The 17,256-nt window shown below is 45.7% G+C and overlaps 1 protein-coding gene across 2 annotated transcripts in view; it reads right to left on the reverse strand.

The window, feature by feature from the left end:
• Positions 1-17,256, reverse strand: part of LOC139364717 (signal transducer and activator of transcription 5B-like) — a 97,374-nt gene that overhangs the window by 53,344 nt on the left and 26,774 nt on the right. The window lies entirely within an intron of this gene.

A 17,256-nucleotide genomic window follows, 5' to 3' on the forward strand; every position in this document is an offset into this window, starting at 1 on the left:
AACATGTAATATGCTAAATACATTAACTGTGTAATGTTTGGAATCACTCATGTCAGGTGAACATTTGTGTTCTCTTTGGTCTAATAATTTCCCCATAATCTCCAAACTGTACCCTTTCAATTGCTACAATGCTCATTCCTTTCATTTAAATGTAGCCCTATCCCTATCGGCCAATTCCCACGAGTGTATAGGGTTAAGGTCAGGGTTAGGCAATAGGGTGGTTAAGGTTAGTGTTAAGGTTAGGTTTAAAATCAGATTTCAATGACGTTGTGGCTTTGCCAGCTAGTGACCACTCTGCAGAGCTGCCTTCAGAACAACATTCATGGCGAAAAACGCTAACCTGCCTTGAAACAGTGGAACACTTGTGTTCTGTCAGACACACTGGAATCTCTCAGAAGGCATGGGTCACACTATTTGAGTGGTTTTGAATGATCTTGAGGGGATTCAATTTAAATGAAAGCACAACTCTTATACTATATATACAAAGGTATGTGGCTATTTCAGCCACACCCATTGCTGACTAGTGTATAAAATCGTGCACACAGCCATGCAACCTCCATAGACAAACATTGTTAGTAGAATGGCCTTACTGAAGAGTCCAGTGACTTTCAACGTGGCACCGTCATAGGATGCCACTTTTCCATCAAGTCAGTTTGTCAATTTCTGCCGGTCAACTGTAAGTGCTGTTATTGTGAAGTGGAAACGTCTAGGAGCAACAACGGCTCAGACACGAAGTGATAGGCCACACAAGCTCACAGAATGGGACCGCTGAGTGCTGAAGAGCGTAGGGTGTAGAAATGGTCTGTCCTTCGGTTGCAACACTCACCACGAGTTCCAAACAGCCTCTGGAAGTAACGTCAGCACAAGAACTGTTTCGTCAGGAGCTTCAAATGGGTTTCCATGGCCGAGCAGTCACACACAAGTCTAAGATCACCATGCGCAACGCCAAGCGTCGGCTGCAGTGGTGTAAAACTTGCCACCATTGGACTCTGGAGCAGTGGAAACGTGTTCTCTGGAGTGATGAATCACGCTTCACCATCTGGCAGTGCACTGGACGAATCTGGGTTTGGCGGACACCAGCAAAATGCTACCTACCCGAATGCATAGTGCCAACAGTAAAGTTTGGTGGAGAAGGACTAATGGTCTGGGGCTGTTTTTCATGGTTCTGGCTAGGCCCCTTAGCTCCAGTGAAGGGGAATCTTAATGATACAGTATACAATTACATTCTAGATGATTCTGTGCTTCCAACTTTGTGGCAACAGTTTGGGGAAGGCCCTTTCCTGTTTCAGCATGATAGTGCCCCCGTGCACAAAGCGAGGTCCATACAGAAATGGTTTGTCGAGATGGGTGTGGAAGAACTTGACTGGCCTGCACAGAGCCCATCTTTGGGATGAATTGGAACGCAGACTGCGAGCCGGGCCTAATCACCTACATCAGTACCTGACCTCACTAATGCTCGTGTCTGAATGGAAGCAGGTCCCCGCAGTAATGTTTCCACATCTAGTGGAAAGCCTTCCCAGAAGAGAGGCTGTTACGGCACCAAAAGGGGGGACCAACTCCATATTAACGCCCATGATTTTGGAATGAGATGTTCGACGAGCAGGTGTCCACATACTTTTGGTCATGTAGTGTACGTTGAAATAGACAATGCTACAAGTATGTTGTGTGATGCGCCCGTCTAGGAGCCACTGTAAACATGCGTTCAGTTTATTGTGCTAGTTAAGTCCACTAGCAGACTTGTTTTGGTGCATTGAAGGGATGTTGAGTGAGATAACAGTAGACTGTAGATTAAACAGCATGGAGCACCAAAGAGAATTGATTTAGATTTCTCTGCTCTCCACCAGTGTGTGAGGAGAATGGACACACACACACACACACACACACACAGCAGAGATACTGTTCTTCCTGTTGTCTTCAGAAGCTTGTCCGTGAGAGGGAGGTAGAGAGACAGGTGCTGATTGAGCCAAGCGCTCAGTTCTGATCTGTGCTTACCCTGTCTGTCTGTCTGTCTGTCTGTCTGTCTGTCACACGCTCCTTTGACTACCGCTAACCCTTAAACAGGTCCGACTTGGAGAATGCTCCCCGCTTAACTTTAAAGACAACCAGTGTGACCAGTCTTGTGAGGTCCACTGTAGCGGGTACACAAGACTGGTTTGCTAGATCTGGACGAAGATATGTCCTGTTTGATATAAAAGTTTGACTCGATTGGCTGAAAGTCAAGTCAGTTAATAATAGAAATGTAGGCAAGGTAGGCAAGTTCTGATCTGTGCTTACCCTCTCTGTCTGTCTGTCTGTCTGTCTGTCTGTCTGTCTGTCTGTCTGTCTGTCTGTCTGTCTGTCTGTCTGTCTGTCTGTCTGTCTGTAGGCAAGTTCTGGTAGGCAAGTTCTGGTAGGCAAGTTCTGATCTGTGCTTACCCTCTCTGTCTGTCTGTCTGTCTGTAGGCAAGTTCTGGTAGGCAAGTTCTGATCTGTGCTTACCCTCTCTGTCTGTCTGTCGGCAAGTTCTGGTAGGCAAGTTCTGATCTGTGCTTACCCTCTATGTATGTATGTATGTATGTCTGTCTGTCTGTCTGTCTGTCTGTCTGTCTGTCTGTCTGTCTGTCTGTCTGTCTGTCTGTCTGTCTGTCTGTCTGTCTGACTGTCTGTAGGCAAGTTCTGGTAGGCAAGTTCTGATCTGTGCTTACCCTCTCTGTCTGTCTGTCTGTCTGTAGGCAAGTTCTGGTAGGCAAGTTCTGATCTGTGCTTACCCTCTCTGTCTGTCTGTCGGCAAGTTCTGGTAGGCAAGTTCTGATCTGTGCTTACCCTCTATGTATGTATGTATGTATGTATGTATGTATGTCTGTCTGTCTGTCTGTCTGTCTGTCTGTCTGTCTGTCTGTCTGTCTGTCTGTCTGTCTGTCTGTCTGTCTGTCTGTCTGTCTGTCTGTCTGTCTGTCTGTCTGTCTGACTGACTGTCTGTAGGCAAGTTCTGGTAGGCAAGTTCTGATCTGTGCTTACCCTCTCTGTCTGTCTGTAGGCAAGTTCTGATCTGTGCTTACCCTCTCTGTCTGTCGGCAAGTTCTGGTAGGCAAGTTCTGATCTGTGCTTACCCTCTATGTATGTATGTATGTATGTATGTCTGTATGTATGTACAGTGCCTTGCGAAAGTATTCGGCCCCCTTGAACTTTGCGACCTTTTGCCACATTTCAGGCTTCAAACATAAAGATATAAAACTGTATTTTTTTGTGAAGAATCAACAACAAGTGGGACCCAATCATGAAGTGGAACGACATTTATTGGATATTTCAAACTTTTTTAACAAATCAAAAACTGAAAAATTGGGCGTGCAAAATTATTCAGCCCCTTTACTTTCAGTGCAGCAAACTCTCTCCAGAAGTTCAGTGAGGATCTCTGAATGATCCAATGTTGACCTAAATGACTAATGATGATAAATACAATCCACTTGTGTGTAGCCAAGTCTCTGTATAAATGCACCTGCACTGTGATAGTCTCAGAGGTCCGTTAAAAGCGCAGTGAGCATCATGAAGAACAAGGAACACACCAGGCAGGTCCGAGATACTGTTGTGAAGAAGTTTAAAGCCGGATTTGGATACAAAAAGATTTCCCAAGCTTTAAACATCCCAAGGAGCACTGTGCAAGTGATAATGTTGAAATGGAAGGAGTATCAGACCACTGCAAATCTACCAAGACCTGGCCGTCCCTCTAAACTTTCAGCTCATACAAGGAGAAGACTGATCAGAGATGCAGCCAAGAGGCCCATGATCACTCTGGATGAACTGCAGAGATCTACAGCTGAGGTGGGAGACTCTGTCCTAGGACAACAATCAGTCGTATATTGCACAAATCTGGCCTTTATGGAAGAGTGGCAAGAAGAAAGCCATTTCTTAAAGATATCCATAAAAAGTGTCGTTTAAAGTTTGCCACAAGCCACCTGGGAGACACACCAAACATGTGGAAGAAGGTGCTCTGGTCAGATGAAACCAAAATTTAACTTTTTGGCAACAATGCAAAACGTTATGTTTGGCGTAAAAGCAACACAGCTCATCACCCTGAACACACCATCCCCACTGTCAAACATGGTGGTGGCAGCATCATGGTTTGGGCCTGCTTTTCTTCAGCAGGGACAGGGAAGATGGTTAAAATTGATGGGAAGATGGATGGAGCCAAATACAGGACCATTCTGGAAGAAAACCTGATGGAGTCTGCAAAAGACCTGAGACTGGGACGGAGATTTGTCTTCCAACAAGACAATGATCCAAAACATAAAGCAACATCTACAATGGAATGGTTCAAAAATAAACATATCCAGGTGTTAGAATGGCCAAGTCAAAGTCCAGACCTGAATCCAATCGAGAATCTGTGGAAAGAACTGAAAACTGCTGTTCACAAATGCTCTCCATCCAACCTCACTGAGCTCGAGCTGTTTTGCAAGGAGGAATGGGAAAAAAATTCAGTCTCTCGATGTGCAAAACTGATAGAGACATACCCCAAGCGACTTACAGCTGTAATCGCAGCAAAAGGTGGCGCTACAAAGTATTAACTTAAGGGGGCTGAATAATTTTGCACGCCCAATTTTTCAGTTTTTGATTTGTTAAAAAAGTTTGAAATATCCAATAAATGTCGTTCCACTTCATGATTGTGTCCCACTTGTTGTTGATTCTTCACAAAAAAATACAGTTTTATATCTTTATGTTTGAAGCCTGAAATGTGGCAAAAGGTCGCAAAGTTCAAGGGGGCCGAATACTTTCGCAAGGCACTGTATGTGTGTGTGTGTGTGTGTGTGTGTGTCTGTCTGTCTGTCTGTCTGTCTGTCTGTCTGTCTGTCTGTCTGTCTGTCTGTCTGTCTGTCTGTCTGTCTGTCTGTCGGCAAGTTCTGATCTGTGCTTACTCTGTCTGTCTGTCTGTCTGTCTGTCTCTCGCTCTCTCTCTCTCTTTCTCTGACAATGTGGGGCCTTGCTCTGACCTCGTTGTGCTCACTAGGCATGCTAGGCTCTGTAAATCTCTCTCTCCTCTCCCCACCCACCCACAGCCTGCTGTCTCTCTGCTCTGTGTTGGCTCATTCTCTCCAGCCATCTGGATAGGGTATGGTCCTGAGACATAAGCAGCTAAACTAAAGGGGCCTGCGCCCTACACAAACAGAGACACGGAGCATCGTATGTGGTCCATTGCAGAATCTGAGCCAAAGAACTACACAGAAAACGATGCTCCGTCGCAGCGTTTGTGTAAAGTGGCCTTCATTTTTTATTGAACCAGGCAAGTCAGTTAAGAACTAATTCTTATTAAGAATGACGGCCTAGCCTGGCAAAACTCGGACGACGCTGGGCCAATTGTGCGCCGTCCTATGTGACTCCCAATCATTGCCGGATGTGATACAGCCTGGTTTCGAACCAGGTACTGTAGTGACGCCTCTTGCACTGAGATGCGGTGCCTTAGACCGCTGCGCTGACTCAGGAGATACCCTGAGTAACTGCCTTGACTGGTTGGCTTGCTGACTGTGGGTATCAGCAGCACATTGCCCTGCACACCGAGTGTCCACAGCGTCCACTTCTAGGGAATGATTTGGACACGTTACGTGGATGTTTGGCACTAAGAGCCTGGTTCTCATGTCATGTCACCTAATGCCAAATCCAGGACCGCGGGGACCGCAGGGTCACACAGGTTCCAATCTACGGGAGACGCTCGGAGGCACTAAGATACATGCATCCGCAACTCCATACCTTCAGTAGTATTTGGGCTGGTGTGTGTGTGTGCGAGAGTTTCTGGTTTTGTTGTTTATAGCAGAGTACCAGGTGTGACAGGGTGGTTATTACTGCAGCTGGGCACTGCATAGCCTTGGAGGCTTCACTTAGTCAGTAATACACCTCTCTCACATACCAAATGTAACAGTTCATTCTGATTACATCAAATAAGAAGAAGTTGAACTGGCTCTGCACGTCCAGGTCTGTAGAGGGGTTTGGGTCCGTCAGAGCAGGGCTGCACAACTCCAGTCCTGGAGGGCCGCAATGTCGGCTGCTTTTCATTCCTGCCTTTGAAATCAGTGACTGACTCAGACCTGAGTGAAAGCAGTGACAGTGATGATCTGTTAGGAAGAAGAAACAAGTCCAGCAGAACTATGACCCTGAAGGACTGGAGTTGAGCACTGCTGGTTGAGAGGGAACGCAGTGCCAAGTGGAGAGAGTGGCCTGTGTGTGTGTGTGGATCCTGATAAAGAGAGCAGACTGGGCAGGGAGGGGAGCAGTGTTTTGAGAAATGTTACCGTACCAGACCTCATCCTCTTCCTCTTTTTTTAATCCACCCATGTCCTCAAGTAAACCTTAATGTTCAGACAGGGGGAAAGGAAGAGAGGAACAGAGAGATTAAAGTAGAGAGGGATAAGATAGCAAATAAATAGTCGAAATGCGAAAGGAAGTTTAGGCATATTAATGAAAAGCGAAGGTGGTGATTACTGTGAGTCGTGCTTATCTGTGTCAGCAGAAACCACAACCGGCTAAGGCTGTGGGTTTACTTGTATGTTTACTGGTCATATGTGTATGTGTGCGCATGTTTGTGTGTGTGTGTGTGTGTGTGTGTGTGTGCATGTTTGTCTCTCTCTGTGTGTGTGTGTGTGTGTGTGTGTGTGTGTGTGTGTGTGTGTGTGTGTATGTTTGTCTCTGTGTGTGTCTCTGTGTGTGTGTGTGTGTGTGTGTGTGTGTGTGTGTGTGTGTGTGTGTGTGTGTGTGTGTGTGTGTGTGTGTGTGTGTGTGTGTGTGTGTGTGTGTGTACAAGTTTGTCTCTGTGTGTGTGTGTGTGTACAAGTTTGTCTCTCTGTGTGTGTGTGTGTGTGTGTGTGTGTGTACAAGTTTGTCTCTCTGTGTGTGTGTGTGTGTGTGTGTGTGTGTGTGTGTGTGTGTGTGTGTGTGTGTGTGTGTGTGTGTGTGTGTGTGTGTGTGTGTGTGTGTGTGTGTGTGTGTGTGTGTGTGTGTGTGTGTGTGTGTGTGTGTGTGTGTCAGAAAGTCGTATAATCATGGGGGGATGACATAAGGCTGGGGTCAGCAGGAGGATTGCCAGCTGGCAGGAGAGATGCCAGGCCACAGAGATGCCAGTTCCCTGCAGCCTCCTCAGTGGGTGGGGAGAGAGAATGAGCCAGGCAGGAGGGAAGAAGGACCACTAACTGATGTCAGGCAGTCCACACCATTCCTCAGATGTTAACACCCCTAGCACCATATCGTTCATGTCCCTTACAACACAACAACGAGTAGATCAGGTCTCACTGCCCCAATTTCCTGAAAGAATCAGCCATCACCAAGAAGCTTAACCTACATATGGATCAAAACAAGATGGCAGATGAAATGACCCACTGAAAGACCCATCACTAGTGCCTGTCACAAACACTTAATTTCACTAATCTGTCAGTCAAGAACATGGACCTATGACTAAGGCATGGCTGTTAAGCCCCTACTGCTTTGGCATTTGCACGTGTGTGCGCGTGTGTGCATGTGTGTGTACATGGTCTATTGGCAAAGACAAGGCTCACAACACAAACAGAGAGTGTAGCAGATCAATTTAGACCAATAATGTTTGGGTCTCATTATCCAGCTCTAATTTGGCCTAAAAACCTTGGCCTGAGCACATGGGGCAGAACTAACACAGCTGACCACATGGAATGGCTGCATGCACCACATTAGTGCCTGGCCACTGCCCACACCCTCATCAGAGACTTCAGCAATCCACTGAAAACCAGCAGTTCTGCTCTCTCTCTCTCCAGTAAGTGAACGTGTGAGAAGGCAGCTTCTACACTTGTCCAACAGGGCTTGTTATGCGACAGCAGTTACAACACAGCGAGAGAGAGAGAGACAACTAAATGCTCTACTTTATTGTCCAGAACAGTATGTGTATAACATCCTAATCACATCAGTGAAAAATTCAATCACAGAAAACCAAGGCTCCCTCCCAGCTCTGGTAGCTACTTTGTGACCGTGAATTGGCCTTCAGTGATTCAGTGAGACTGGTCCAGGGCAAATCCCTGCCATCTGTCCAGGAGCCAAGGTCCACCAGAGGCCTGATCCCCCCTCACAGACAGCCTGTGCTACTTCGGTATCTGGTTCTGTACCAGAGGAACCACCACTAGCCAGGCTCCCTGACACACTAACCAGTCAGTTAAAACCTCACATAACACAAGCCAGCCTTATCTCTGTGGGGCAGCATTATAACCTCAAGAGATGTTGCTTAGCGGCGCAGACCAGCCACCTGCAGGATTAAAGGTTTTTTCTGATGACACAACAGCCTTCTCCACGCAAACAGACAAACCATTGTCTCTGTCAGTAGGGTCATGGGGGAGTGGATCAGACAGGCCTGGCGGCCCAGTGTGGTGAGGTGCTGCTGCCTCAGACGGCTGGCTGCAGTAAAAGCAGCTTTAGAGGAGGGATGAAGGGAGAGAAAGAGGAGATTAAGAGGCTGAGATTGACAGCTGGAGACGGTGTAATGAGGCCCCTCAACACAAGGCCTAGGAAGACAAGTGTGAGGTGGGACCATGTTTACACATCCCTTAGAGGGTTGCTGATGGGGCCTCAAGAGAGAGCCTTCCGGGAGAGGAATTTCAGGGGCCACCATCCCAGCCCCAGTCCCAGCCCTGCCCCAGCCTAACCCAGTTCCAGTCCTACCCCCAGTCCCAGCCCTGCCCCAGTTCCAGTCCTACCCCCAGTCCTAGCCCTGCCTCAGTCCCAGTCCTGCCCCAGTACCAGCCCTGCCCCAGTCCCAGCCCTGCCTCAGTCCCAGTCCTGCCCCAGTACCAGCCCTGCCTCAGTCCCAGTCCTGCCCCAGTCCCAGTCCTGCCCCAGTCCCAGCCCTGCCCCAGTCCCAGCCCTGCCTCAGTCCCAGCCCTGCTCCAGTCCCAGCCCTGCCTCAGTCCCAGCCCTGCCCCAGTCCCAGCCCTGCCCCAGTCCTGCTCCAGCCCTGCCTCAATCCCAGCCCTGCTCCAGTCCCAGCCCTGCCTCAGTCCCAGCCCTGCCCCAGTCCCAGCCCTGCCTCAGTCCCAGCCCTGCCCCAGTCCCAGCCCTGCCCCAGTCCTGCCCCAGTCCCAGCCCTGCTCCAGTCCCAGCCCTGCTCCAGTCCCAGCCCTGCCCCTGTCCCAGCCCTGCCCCAGGATGACTTGAGGTAAGTAGAGGAAATTGTAAGTAGAGGAAATCTCATTAAATGTCTCTCTCTCTCCCAGGGCTTGGAGGAGGAGACTTGCAGTAGACATGCCCACAAGGTTAGGATCTGTCTATTCAAACAGCTTAGGCATCGAGGCATCAGTGGAGGCAGAGTTGACCCTATAAAAAAGGGTCCTAGGAGACCCACAGCTAAATAAAGGCCAGCTCTCACTAGAAGAAAAAGAAGCCAGCTCTCACTAGAAGAAAAAGAAGCCAGCTCTCACTAGAAGAAAAAGAAGCCAGCTCTCACTAGAAGAAAAAGAAGACAGCTCTCACTAGAAGAAAAAGAAGACAGCTCTCACTAGAAGAAAAAGAAGACAGCTCTCACTAGAAGAAAAAGAAGACAGCTCTCACTAGAAGAAAAAGAAGACAGCTCTCACTAGAAGAAAAAGAAGACAGCTCTCACTAGAAGAAAAAGAAGACAGCTCTCACTAGAAGAAAAAGAAGACAGCTCTCACTAGAAGAAAAAGAAGACAGCTCTCACTAGAAGAAAAAGAAGCCAGCTCTCACTAGAAGAAAAAGAAGACAGCTCTCACTAGAAGAAGAAGAAGACAGCTCTCACTAGAAGAAAAAGAAGACAGCTCTCACTAGAAGAAAAAGAAGACAGCTCTCACTAGAAGAAAAAGAAGCCAGCTCTCACTAGAAGAAAAAGAAGACAGCTCTCACTAGAAGAAAAAGAAGACAGCTCTCACTAGATGCAGTTGCTGCAGATCCTTAGCGTTTTAATCTTTTCAGAGGCAACATGTCCTAATAGTCAATGTCCTCATGTAGAATAGTCATGCTAGAGTCAAGCCAGACTAGTGGAGGTCCCTACTGTATAGCATTTACACTATGATGACGATGACTGTAAAAACAGCTAGCCATTGAGACAACTATGTTTTATTGTCACACACACCAGGTAGGTGTTGTTGTGTTTTACAGGGTCAGCAATAGTAGGATGGTGTCCCTGGAGCAAATTAGGGTTAAGTGCTCGACACATTTTCCACCTTGTCGGCTCGGGTATACGCTCTAAACGCTAGGCTACCTGTCGCCCTAATAGCGTAGCCTACCAATCTGCTGACACTGGACAATAATATTTTGTATTTCCGTACATTTTTTAAATATTCTTATTATATATATTTTTATTTTACCCCCTTTTTCTCCACAATTTCGTGGAATCCAATTGGTAGTTACAGTCTTGTCCCATCGTTGCAACTCAACACGCCGTGTCGCACGGCTTTTTGACACACACTTTTTGACACACTGCACCAATGTGTCGGAGAAAACACCGTCCAACTAGCGCACGTGTTAGGGTAGCGTGCACTGCGCCCGGCCCGCCACAGGAGTCGCTAGAGTGCGATTGGACAAGGACATCCCGGGCCGGCCAACCCCTCCCCTAACCCGGACGTAGCTGGGCCAATTGTGCGCCACCTCGTGGGTCTCCTGGACGCGGCTGGCTGAGACACAGCCTGGGATCGAACCCGGGTCTGTAGTGATGCCTCTAGCACTGCGATGCACAGCCTTAGACCACTGTGCCACTCAGGAGACCACACTGGACAATCATGACCAGCATACAGAGTGTTATCATCACAGTCCAATTTAGAGGAGAGAGAAAGGGAGAAGTCCCAGAGAACCAGTCCCCCGACTGGAAAGAAAAGGGCAAAAGTCAAGAGATAATAGGAGTGAACCATTTCCTGCAGGGAAACTAGCTCGCTAATAGGCATAAACCAGTCACAATGATCACACATTCACATCAATGACTTAAACCAAAAAAATGCACTCAAACCATAACATGACTGCTTTGCTGGTAGTGTCTGTGTGTTTGGGACTGGGAGACAGACAACCACAGCTGGTTTCCATTGATTGGAGAGGTTGACGAAGGCCATTAGTGGATTTGTCAATAGGTGGTGTGAACGACAACACTTCAGAACCCACTTCCAGTTCACATCACAATGACCCATTAACAGCAGTGAGATGATTAACTCCCTGTGTGTAGTCTCTTTAGCTCTCCGGGTTGCCTCCCACAATATTCAAATGTTCTGGCTTAACACGTCTGTATGTGACTGAACTTCAGTTTGATAATGAGCACCTTACTACCTTACATGCCTTACATACATTTTTAATTAGTGCATTTCACAATTGGCTAGTTTGCATTAACTATCTTCAATAAAACCACTGCAAAGGGTAGTTGGGTTTTCGAGACCTTGTCTGGTCTCTGTGTGGCAGACTGACTTGAAGCGGGGGGGGGGGGGGGGGGGGGGGGGGGCAAGCAACCTGAGTCTGCACCTCATCAAACTGAGGCATTTCATTTCTCTAGCAGGCCCCTATCATCAAGATTGTGTTTATTGAATAATTCACTTACACCTCAGCCTCCTCTGTCTGTGAGAAGTCAACCTGATTAGGAAGAAGAAGAAAGAACCTGTTGATTTATTAACAGAACAATAAGCTGTTAGATATGTGTTACTATCCTACTGTCTGATGGTAGAGGTCTTACTATCCTACTGTCTAATGTTAGAGGTGTTACTATCCTACTGTCTGATGTTAGAGGTCTTACTATCCTACTGTCTGATGGTAGAGGTGTTACTATAATACTGTCTGATGTAAGAGGTGTTACTATAATACTGTCTGATGTAAGAGGTGTTACTATAATACTGTCTGATGTTAGAGGTGTTACTATAATACTGTCTGATGGTAGAGGTGTTACTATAATACTGTCTGATGTAAGAGGTGTTACTATAATACTGTCTGATGTTAGAGGTGTTACTATAATACTGTCTGATGTTAGAGGTGTTACTATAATACTGTCTGATGTTAGAGGTGTTACTATAATACTGTCTGATGTAAGAGGTGTTACTATAATACTGTCTGATGTTAGAGGTGTTACTATAATACTGTCTGATGTTAGAGGTGTTACTATCCTACTGTCTGATGTTAGAGGTCTTACTATCCTACTGTCTAATGTTAGAGGTGTTACTATAATACTGTCTGATGTTAGAGGTGTTACTATAATACTGTCTGATGTTAGAGGTGTTACTATCCTACTGTCTGATGTTAGAGGTGTTACTATAATACTGTCTGATGTTAGAGGTGTTACTATAATACTGTCTGATGTTAGAGGTGTTACTATCCTACTGTCTGATGTTAGAGGTGTTACTATAATACTGTCTGATGTTAGAGGTGTTACTATAATACTGTCTGATGTTAGAGGTGTTACTATAATACTGTCTGATGTTAGAGGTGTTACTATAATACTGTCTGATGTTAGAGGTGTTACTATAATACTGTCTGATGTTAGAGGTGTTACTATAATACTGTCTGATGTTAGAGGTGTTACTATAATACTGTCTGATGTTAGAGGTGTTACTATAATACTGTCTGATGTTAGAGGTGTTACTATATTACTGTCTGATGTTAGAGGTGTTACTATCCTACTGTCTGATGTTAGAGGTGTTACTATAATACTGTCTGATGTTAGAGGTGTTACTATAATACTGTCTGATGTTAGAGGTGTTACTATAATACTGTCTGATGTTAGAGGTGTTACTATAATACTGTCTGATGTTAGAGGTGTTACTATCCTACTGTCTGATGTTAGAGGTGTTACTATAATACTGTCTGATGTTAGAGGTGTTACTATAATACTGTCTGATGTTAGAGGTGTTACTATAATACTGTCTAATGTTAGAGGTGTTACTATAATACTGTCTGATGTTAGAGGTGTTACTATAATACTGTCTGATGTTAGAGGTGTTACTATAATACTGTCTGATGTTAGAGGTGTTACTATAATACTGTCTGATGTTAGAGGTGTTACTATCCTACTGTCTGATGTTAGAGGTGTTACTATAATACTGTCTGATGTTAGAGGTGTTACTATAATACTGTCTGATGTTAGAGGTGTTACTATCCTACTGTCTGATGTTAGAGGTGTTACTATAATACTGTCTGATGTTAGAGGTGTTACTATAATACTGTCTGATGTTAGAGGTGTTACTATAATACTGTCTGATGTTAGAGGTGTTACTATAATACTGTCTGATGTTAGAGGTGTTACTATAATACTGTCTGATGTTAGAGGTGTTACTATAATACTGTCTGATGTTAGAGGTGTTACTATAATACTGTCTGGTCTGAAGGGGAATGATGAGATGCTAAACTGTATAAGTTATGGTTTTATATGGCTGAAATAAACATGACTTTAAGATTCAGATTGTTTGTGTATAGGGTCACTGGTGTGATTGCAGGATAGAGTGAAAAGGCTATGAGCTCCAACATGCAGGACTAAGTGAAATAAAACAATGAAAATGAGCAGCCAAAAACAAATAATAATGGGTAGCCTACAGTTTCCTGCAAAATCCTTCTAAAATCATCTCGCAAAATCATCCTGTTGTCCCGCATTTTGGTATTTTGTGGTCACCCTAACTGTAGTTCTGTAGTAGAGAGTAACCTTCCCCCTCAGGAGCAAACCATCTGACCCTATTAGGCTTTTTCCAATACAGCAACATTTTGACACCCAGTAAGGCTAGTTACTGATCCTGTTACTCCACTTCCTGGATATGCTCCAGTGTAGCCAATCAGATCACATCAGACCTGCAGGCTTTTATGCAAGTTCCCTGTAACATTAACCTAACACAGCAGGCATAGAATAAATGCCTGAAACTAGACCCCCTAAATATTGCTCTTGACAAGAAGAAGAAAAACTTGTTAGGGGAGGTTCTCTTCTCCACTGATCAACCAATCCAGTTACATGTGGAGGAGAAGTTAAGATGGAGAGTCTCCTTGTTTAACATCCAAAAGAGGAAGTCGTGTCACAGGCTCTCATTCCATTTCGCATGAAAACCGAAACATCCGTTTGTTGGGGACTCGGGCAGAGGCTACTATACTACAACATGTAAACTCCACTTACCTGGCAACGGCAAGAACTCCTCAAAAGTTCTTGTGCACACACACACAGTAGTCCAAAAGTGGAAGGTAAACGAAGATGCTACAATGGGCAGGAGGTAATAAAATAGAAGAGGATTTACCTTGCAAACAGAAAAACAAACTGAACACCAAAAGAACATACATTAAATGTCATTTGGGTGTGTGTTTGTTTTTCTATTTTTGAATGACAAACATGTTGGTGACATAAGCAGTAGCAGTCAAGAGTTTGGACACACCTACTCATTCCAGGATTTTAATTCATTTTTTTTTTTTTACTATTTTCTACATGGTAGAATAATAGTGAAGACATCTAAACTATGAAATAACACAAATCATGTAGTAACCAAAAAAGTGTTTAAACAATCAAAATATGTATTTATATTTGAGATTCTTCAAAGTAGCCACCTTGACGCCACCTTGATGACAGCTTTCACACTCTTGGCATTCTCTCAACCAGCTTCATGAGGTAGTCACCTGGAATACATTTCAATTAACAGGTGTGCCTTGTGAAAAGTTAATTTGTGGATTTTTTTCCCCTTCTTAATGTGTTTGAGCCAATCAGTTGTGTTGTGACAAGTTGACAAGTTAGGGGTGGTATACAGAATATAGACCTATTTGCTAAAAGACCAAGTCCATATTATGGCAAGAACAGCTCAAATAAGCAAAGAGAAACGATAGCCCATCATTACTTTAAGACATGAAGATATGTCCAAACTTTTGACTGGTACTGTCTCGGCTCTCCTTCACTTTTACTTCTACATACTACGGGCGTACGGAGACAGACGCACACACACATGCAAACACACACGCCTGAGTAAACACCTCTGGCAAGAGGTAAAGGTCAGTTTGAAGGTTGAATGAGGGATAAAGTATTGTTCGAACTTACTCAACCGGGTCAGACTGCATTAGTATCAATGTAGCATGTGCAGTAACAACCAAACGGATTGTTGTAGCCTCCAGTAAACTGCTCTTATTGGTTTATTATACACTCTTAGAAAAAAAGGGTTTTTCAGCAGTCTCCATAGGAGAACCCTTTATGGTTCCAGGTATAATAACCCTTTATGGTTCCAGATATAACCCTTTTGGGTTCCAGGTAAAAACCCTTTTGGTTTCCATGTAGACCTCTGTAGAAAGGTTTCTATATGGAACCCAAAAGGGTTCTATCTAGAACCAAAAGGGTTCTACCTACAACCAAAACGGGTTCTTCAAAGGGTTCTCCTATGGGGACAGCCGAAGAGCATTTCAAGGTTCTAGAAAGTACAGTCTTAGGGGAAAAAAGGTGCTAAGTGTTTTGTGTTGTGACCCAGTCTGTCTGAATGTTGTTCACAATGGATGGATCTTATTTTCTACTTCTCCTATACAAGGTTAGTCTTTTGTCCAGCTAAAGGGTTTGTAACATAATATTTATTTTTAAATAACTGTATAAAGAAAACAGTTTCTGCTAGCAAGAATGCTGGTTTGTCCTCCTCATCATTGATTTCTATTTGAAAGCCCACTTCTTACATGCATCTAATGCCCCTCTATCCCTCTGCACTCGTCTCCCATTCGCTGTACTGTGCCTTGCACCACGCTCTTCTAACTCTCATGTCTTTTCCCTTGGTACATTTCTGCCCCTCTCTCTCTCTTGCTCCACATCCACACCCCTGTAAACACCAAGGCAGGCAGCTTTTGAGAACCCTGTCCTTTGACCTTTCCAGCTTGTCATGTGTCAGAGTTCAGATAGTTGCAGTTTCTCACACGCGGCGTCTAATGTGGTCACCAGAGCCAAGCCCGCCCCCCCTTTTCACTACTCCTCCAGCACCCCACCCCGCTCTTTCTCCCTCATGTGCACTTCGTAAAGGTCACCCTCTACCCCACCTCACCCGCCCTCCCCTCAAATCCCAGTGGTCTGCTTAACCTTCACCTATGCTGGGGTTTTATTGCACTGTAAAAACAACAGTGACTCACACCCTCCTTCCCAAATGGCACCCTAGTGCAGTAATCTGGTCAAAAGTAGTGCACTACAAAGGGAAAGGGGTGCGAGATTAAAGTAGATTAAAGTAGATTAAAGTAGATTAAAGTCCACACCTGTTTTACTTGGCACATGCGACTAATAACATTTGATTTGATTTGAGACGCAGTCCTGGTCTCGGGGCAGTGGACCTGGGAGCTGTGCCACCTAGGGTAGAGGAGACCATGACTCAGAACCTAGCTACAGTATGGAACAACAGGAGGCGGCAGTCGTACACAGTGGTACAGAGCTGGGACAGTCATAATGGAATGGATGTGCGCTACTGTATCGTGCCAAGTGGCGCTTGCTGCTGCCTGGGACTCTAACATCCAGCTGTCCTTCTTGCATGAGCTGATTTGAAGTGGAGACTATGCTACTGCTAAAAATCATTCGGAAGAATAACAAAAAACACCACTCAACTATAGCTATGTCTATTGAAGCATAATGGAAATAACAGAAAGCCCTGTTGCCATGGCGTTTCCAAGCGAAAGCAGTTGCTTTGACCTTGCAGACCCACTGGGTTGTGACACGTTTCATAAGAGCCCCACAAGTACTACAAGGACGTGCCTCCTGCGGCTGCATGTGACGCTCTGACATTCATAACAAGATATCCCTGAATCATGGTTGCCACTTTGAATTTGTGCTTTGATTGCATTTCAGTTGAATGACGTTGCCACTGTGAGTTAGCGCGGGGTTCCCCCCAAGGCTGTGGGCTTTCTGCCTCATATGACCTGCTAATAGTATAATGGGCAACACACATTGTCCTTTCACTGGGAAACCTTTTAGCTGAGACCTGAGGGACTCCAAATGTCACACTGTTGCTAGGCTTGTGGCAGAGGAGCAACCCACTGGCGAGCAGAGCAAAGCAGAGCGAACATCCAGCCACAGCCAAGTGGGACGAGAGAAGCAAAGGTGTGGGACTGAGGCTGGTACGGGCAGTGGTGCTGGGACTGAGGCGGGCAGTGGTGCTGGGACTGAGGCTGAGTCGGGCAGTGGTGCTGGGCCTGAGTCGGGAAGTGGTGCTGGGACTGAGGCTGAGTCGGGCAGTGGTGCTGGGACTGAGGCTGAGTCGGGCAGTGGTGCTGGGACTGAGGCTGAGTCGGGCAGTGGTGCTGGGACTGAGGCTGAGTCGGGCAGTGGTGCTGGGACTGAGGCTGGCAGTGGTGCTGGGACTGAGGCTGAGTCGGGCAGTG

Source organism: Oncorhynchus clarkii, chromosome 13, assembly GCF_045791955.1.
Source record: "Oncorhynchus clarkii lewisi isolate Uvic-CL-2024 chromosome 13, UVic_Ocla_1.0, whole genome shotgun sequence".
NCBI lineage: Eukaryota > Metazoa > Chordata > Actinopteri > Salmoniformes > Salmonidae > Oncorhynchus > Oncorhynchus clarkii.